Consider the following 6,757-nt stretch of genomic DNA (forward strand, 5'->3'; position numbering starts at 1 on the left):
TCCAAAGGGTCCAAAATTAAACTTAGTTTGATTTCTTCAAAAATTAAATTGTTGGTGTTCTTTCATATGTTGAATCTAATTGTGTATTTAGATTTTTTAACTTTGGAGCCTGTCTTCAAATGGTCCACATTAAGGTCCAAAGGGTCCAAAATTAAACTTTGATTGAATTGAAAAAAAAATGAATTCTTGGGGTTCTATGATATGCTATATCTGAACGTGTATTTAGATTTTTTGATTTTGGGCACAGTATTCAAGATGGTCTAAATTGGGGTCCAAAATTAGAATTTGTTTGATTTCATCAAAAATTTAATTATTGATGTTCTTTGATGTGCCAAATCTAACCGTGTTTTAGATTTTGGGTCTGTTTTTCAAACTGGTCCAAATGGTCAAATATTAAACTTTGTTTGATTTAAAAAAAAAAAGGATTATTTGTTGTTCTTTGATATGCCCAATCTAATAGCGTATTTAAATTTTTGTTTTTTTGGTCCAGTTTTCAAGTTGGTTCAAATCGGGGTTCAAAATTAAACTTTGTTCGATTTCAACAAAAATTGAATATATGGGGTTCTTGATATGCTGATTTCTAACCATGTAATTAAATCTTTGATTTTGGGTCCTGTTGTCAAATTAGTCCACATAGACTAGGTCAAAGGGTCCAAAATTAAACTGTGTATGATTTCATCAAAAAATGAATTCTTTGGTTTCTTTGATATGCTGATTCCAACCATGTATTTAGATTTTGGATTTTGGACCATAATTGGTAAATGTCCAATTTCATATTATTTAAGAACTTAGACCACATTCATTCTGTGTCATAAACTATGCTATATCAAATATTTAAGCAGAACTGTATTGCACAATTGATAGAAATTATAAGTAGTTATTGTTAAAAATAGATATAGATAGCATCATATAGTTTGAAATTTACTGTTCATTATTAAACAATAAAATGGTTAAGTAGAGCTGTAAATCTGTCATCTCATGCATGCTGATAAACGGACAGATAATATTACTTAACAAACAGATGTTTAAAACAAAAAACTGAAGGAAGATTGTGTCCAGTTTCTGCTATTTCCACTCCAGGACAGGAACAATGAAGTTAATGAAATTTTGTTTATTTTAACATTTTTATAACTAAGCATGGAAATTAAATATCAAAATGAATAAAAGAAAGTTTGTGATTTACTAATTCCTGACACATTAGCTAATGCGTGTACTTGTTTGATTATTTTGTAATTCTTTGTTTGTTATATTTCAATGTTAGTTTTACAGCTCTCTTTAGACAAAAATTTATTATTACATGTATTATTATTATTATTATTATTATTATTTGAAAAAAAAAATTAAAAAAAATTCTTCCTTTAAAAAATTGAAAACAACACGTTTAATAATTTCATGCGTCCGAAGCTACACACAATTTGTATTGCATATTTACATTTGTAATTAACTAAATATTCAGACCTTCACACAGCCCTCAAATTGAAAAGTTTAGACAACTACTGTTGAGATAAAACCAACATAAAACTTAAGTGGCTGTCAACATCCATTTAATGAAATTTGTAAAATTTGTAATTTTAAAAGTAAAATTGACATTACACAGGTTGGTTCAGATATCTTACTAGCTTCAGTGATAATTTCTGCATCCTTTGTGATAAAACTGGTCATAGATGGCATTGTTTTTGTGCAAAACATGAAATATAAGTTTAGGTGTATATATACACATTATAAACATAAAAGAATTTCTTACTTTTTGTTAGGGCTGAAAAAAAAATCAACAGAAAGTAACTGTTTGGTATAAACATTTCAACCAGTTTTTACAAATAATAACATTTTAAAAGTAAGATAGAATTATACAATTGAACATATATATGTTTCACATCTGTATGGCAATTGGCATTTTCAAAGTTCATCTTTTCAGATATTTTGCACTTACATGTATCACAATTCAAGTTACTAAACTAAAGAACAAACAAGAGGCTGTCAGAGTGACAGCAAACCGGATTTTCCTGCAGAGGTCGAACCCTGAACAGTTGAGCAAGTATGGACACTACATTTAAGCTTAAAACAGCTCTGAATTTGGATTGTGATTGAATTTTTGACACAGCATAGGTTTGTGACACAAAATGAATGTGATTTAAGAACTGAAATACTTGAAATTCGACATTTAAATACCTATTATGGTCCAATGTCAAAAATCTAAGTACATATTAGAATAAGCATATCAAAGAACCCTAAGAATTCAATTTTTGATGAAATCAGACAAAAGTTTAATTTGAGACCCTTTGGTCCTCAATGTGGACCAATTTGATAAAGGAGCCCACAATCCAAAATCTCTCAATACATGGTTAGATTCAGCATTTCAAAGTACCCATAAATAATTTTTTTGTTGAATCAAACAAAGTTTAATATTGGACCCTGATTTGGACCAACTTGAAAACTGGGCCCAAAAATCTAATATTTAAATACAGGTTTAGATTCAGCATTTGAAAGAACCCTATATATATTTAATTTATGTTGAAATGAAACACAGGTTAATTTTATCCATAATATTTTCTGTGCAAAGGGAAATAACTCAAACTGGATAAATAGTTCTCTAAAATAAGATATGATGCAATTTTTCAAATTATAATCAATAATATGGTTTAGGGATGGGGATCTCGACCGTTTACAAGTTCTCAAACAGGAGGTGGTGGGGGTGACCCCAGGGGACTCGCCTTTTTTTTATTTGATTTGTTTTATTGTCCCATACAAGAATATATATAGTTTCAGGGTGTGGATCTTGACAGTTTACAAGTTTTCAAAAAGAAAGGGGGTGGGGGTGACCCCCATGGACTTCCCCTATATATCATTTGATTTGTTTTATTGTCCCATTCAAGAATATATATGGTTTAGGGGTGGGGATCTCAACGGTTTACAAGTTCTTAAACAGGATGGGGTGGGGTGACCCCAGAGGACTCGCCTTTTTTTCATTAGATTTGTTTTATTGTCCCATACAACAATATATATCTGGTTTCGGGGTGGGGATCTTGACCGTTTACAAGTTTTCAAAAAGAAGGGGGGGGGTGGGGTGACCCCCATGGACTTCCCTATATTTCATTTGATTTGTGTTATTGTCCCGTACAAAAATATATATGGTTTAGGGGTGGGGATCTCGACCGTTTACAAGTTCTCAAACAGGAGGGGGTGGGGGTGATTCCAGGGGACTCGCCTTTTATTTCATTTGATTTGTTTTGTTGTCACATACAAGAATTTATATGGTTTCAGGGTTGGGATCTTGACCGTTTACAAGTTTTCAAAAAAATAGGGGGGTTGGGGTGAACCCGGGGACTCCCCAAATATTTCATTTGATTTGTTTTATTGTCCCATACAAGAATATATATGGTTTAGGGGTAGGGATCTCAACCGTTTACAAGATAAAAGCACATTCTCAAATTGAAAGGGGGTGGGATAAGAATATATATGGTTTAGGGAGACTTAATTATCTACAAAATGTCTAATGATGAACAGTAAATTTCAAATTTCATTTATACAGTCCTACTAGTAAATTTCAAACTTTATATATACAGTCCTACAGGAAACAGAAAATTTTTAAATAAATCTGTCACTCCAATGATATTATATGCTAAGATATAACCCAGATCTAATTAATAATTAATAATGTAATTAACTTCAAAATGTCTAATAATATCGCTTATAATCATTACCACTTAGGAAATAGATAATTTTCAAATAAATCTGTTAATTCATTTTTTATTGTGAGATAAGACATTATGCTTAGTCATAAAAAAGATAACAAGAGTAAAATATTTTAAAATTCCACTTTTGGATATTAAAAATGGCGATAACTCACAAAGGAGATAAACTAATGTCTTGAAAATTGAGCTAGACCTTCATTAAGTCCCAGGAAACAACATATTTAAATTTGAAAAAAAAAATTGTTAAAGCGTTTTTCATGTTATTGTGCTGACACTGTTTGGCAGCCGCCCGTAGGCCCGCCCAGCCGCCCGCCGTACATCACCATTTTAATAACCGATATTTCCTTCGGGGGTTGAAAAATTAATTAATTTTCATTTAAATTTTGCAAATGAATAAAAAATCCATAAATATCAGGATTCACAATTTATTCTTTTAAAACATTTCACCAAGACTCTAGCAGAATCCCCCCTCTTTCCACACACACACCCCTTGTTAATATTTCAGGACAAATTTAATTGTTATTCTATTATTTAGTCATATTAGAACATTCTAATTCTGAGCTGACCAGTCTGCATTTACTCATTTATGCTTTGTGCTTAGCAGAGAAGCAGCAAATACCAATCTTATTTTGTCTTGACTTGGAACCAGCCACCTCCCCCTGTCCCACCCTATTTGAACCACAACATCCAGATTCTAAATTCCATGATAAAGATTTCAGTGTTATATAAACAACCCGTTTGTAAAAGAATACAATTAATAAGCATGAAAATAATTACTTTTCTATTTTCTTTCTAAGTTTTTTTTATAAAATGAAATCTCCATCTATGACAAAAGTTGTAGTCAGTTAGTTTTTACATTGTTTGTAGTCATTTATGAATATGGATAAGTGTTGTGTATTTACTATTGATTCATTCATGCACAAATACCACCCATTATCTAGGAAAAACAAAACCTGTGGTATTCATCAAATAACGGAGTGACAAATTTATTTGAAAATTTTGTGTTTTCTTTGTGGTCTGGATGATAAGCTGATTTTGATAAGCTGATTTTAAATCCATCATCGATCATTTTGATGTGTTTTCTTGGGTATAACTGTAGGACTGTATTAATTGGGAATGATATTTTTGAAATTGTTTTTTTTTCAAATTTTTTATTTAAATTTTTTTGAAGAACTTCGTGATAGGTTTGTTTGTTATTCTGTATAAATTACTTTTCAGAATACTATATATATATATGATATATTCTATGAGTGAAGCGAACCCCTTTAAAAAATTAGCTCATATTGTCCATTTATAAATAAATTGATTAAAATCTTGGTGTACTTTGATATGCTGGATCTGTCCAAATCAGGGTCCAAAAATTCAATGTAAGGGGTTCTTTGATATGCTGAATCTAACCTTGTATTTAGATTGTGGGTTTCATGACCCTGTAATCAAATTGGTCCACATTGAGGTCCAAAGGGTCAAAAAAATTATTTGTTTTATTTCATCAAAAAATAAATTCTTGGGGTTCTATGATACCGGTATGCTGAATCTAACCGTGTATTTAGATTTTGGATAATGGACCAAAATAGGTAAAAGTCCAATTTCAAATTTCAAGTTCTTTGACCACATTTATTATGTGCAAGAAAATTATGATGTGTCAAATATTTAATCAAAATCCAAATTCAGAGCTGCATCAAGCTTGAAAGTATAGTGTCCATACTTTCGCTAACTGTTCAGGGTTCGACTTCTGTGGTCGTATTAAGCTGCGCCCCGCGGATCATTTTATCTTATAATGGGAGCAAGGTCTCTCAGGGGGCAACACATATACACGTGTTTCGTCTGGTTTGCCAAAACTAAAGCAGGTTAAATTATTGCTTAGTCACACTTTCATGATTTTTACTCAGCCGTTCTTGATGGGACCACTCTTGATTAAAATTTGTCAAAAGTCTGATCAATAACCTGTGATTTTAAAATTGGAAATTTAAAAAAAGCCAATTCTAATCTATACCATAATCAGATATTGTTTAGGAAGCGTCCCGATTCAGCTATATCCTGTCGAATTCGTTCCGATTATCCAGTTCTCAATCCAAGTATATCTAATTTGTATATTTCACATAGTGAAAAGCGACAGAATTTTTGTCGACAGCTTCAAGATTTTCCAAAATGCAATCAGATAGTGATCCAATGCAGATGAAAGGCATTCAGCAAGATAGTTTACCCCCCAAAAAATATCATTTGGATTAAAGAACTCAAAAAGGAGTCACATTATTTTTAAAGGCAGTGGCTATATTGCCGGCTCCGGCAAAATAGCCTCATTAGCGCAATTTTGCCGGGTCCGGCAGAATAGCGATTTTTTAAGGGTTTTGCTATTTTGCCGGTTTTAATGCAGATTTTTCCGTATATTGATTACGAATAGAAAGAAATAAAGAAACATGCATTTTAACATATTAATTAGAAAGTTTTTTAAAATATAATACATAAGCAAAGCATATCAAATTTGTTATTCTAATTAAAAATTATAATAAAAATATCCCATAAGATCCGAAATATAAAGTGAAACTCAACATCTTCAAAATGCTTTACAAGTGTTACAATACCAATGCCTTGCTTTGGGTGTATTTTTAGTCTTGCACAAGAAAGATACTACAGACATGAACTGCACATAATACTTGTTGTATAGGGTTTTTCAGAATAGTTTGTTTAGGATTTGTTATTTAACAAGAATAACACAATTATGTTTTATGCTTTATTGGTTATTTTAAGTTTGTAATATTATGCATTATAACAAACTTGTTAGTGCAAAGTGCATACCAAGTTTGGTTCAAATCAATTTAAAGATGTTAAATGACGGTCAATTTCGCAAGTTTTGGCAATATTATTTTCAGTGCTGCTTGTCATCTCAAATGCGTGCCACCATTCGTAACTGTATATAGTTACAAGATAAAAACGAAGATATACGTACATGTAATGATGAAACAACTTGACTATCCAGTGGACGAAGGTTTGTGGTCATTTTTTTTTTGACAACGAAGTGTTGTCTTCCATTTTCGAATGGTTTCAATGAAAAATCATTTCATTTA

This window comes from Mytilus californianus, unplaced genomic scaffold, assembly GCF_021869535.1.
Source record: "Mytilus californianus isolate M0D057914Y unplaced genomic scaffold, xbMytCali1.0.p SCAF_1, whole genome shotgun sequence".
NCBI lineage: Eukaryota > Metazoa > Mollusca > Bivalvia > Mytilida > Mytilidae > Mytilus > Mytilus californianus.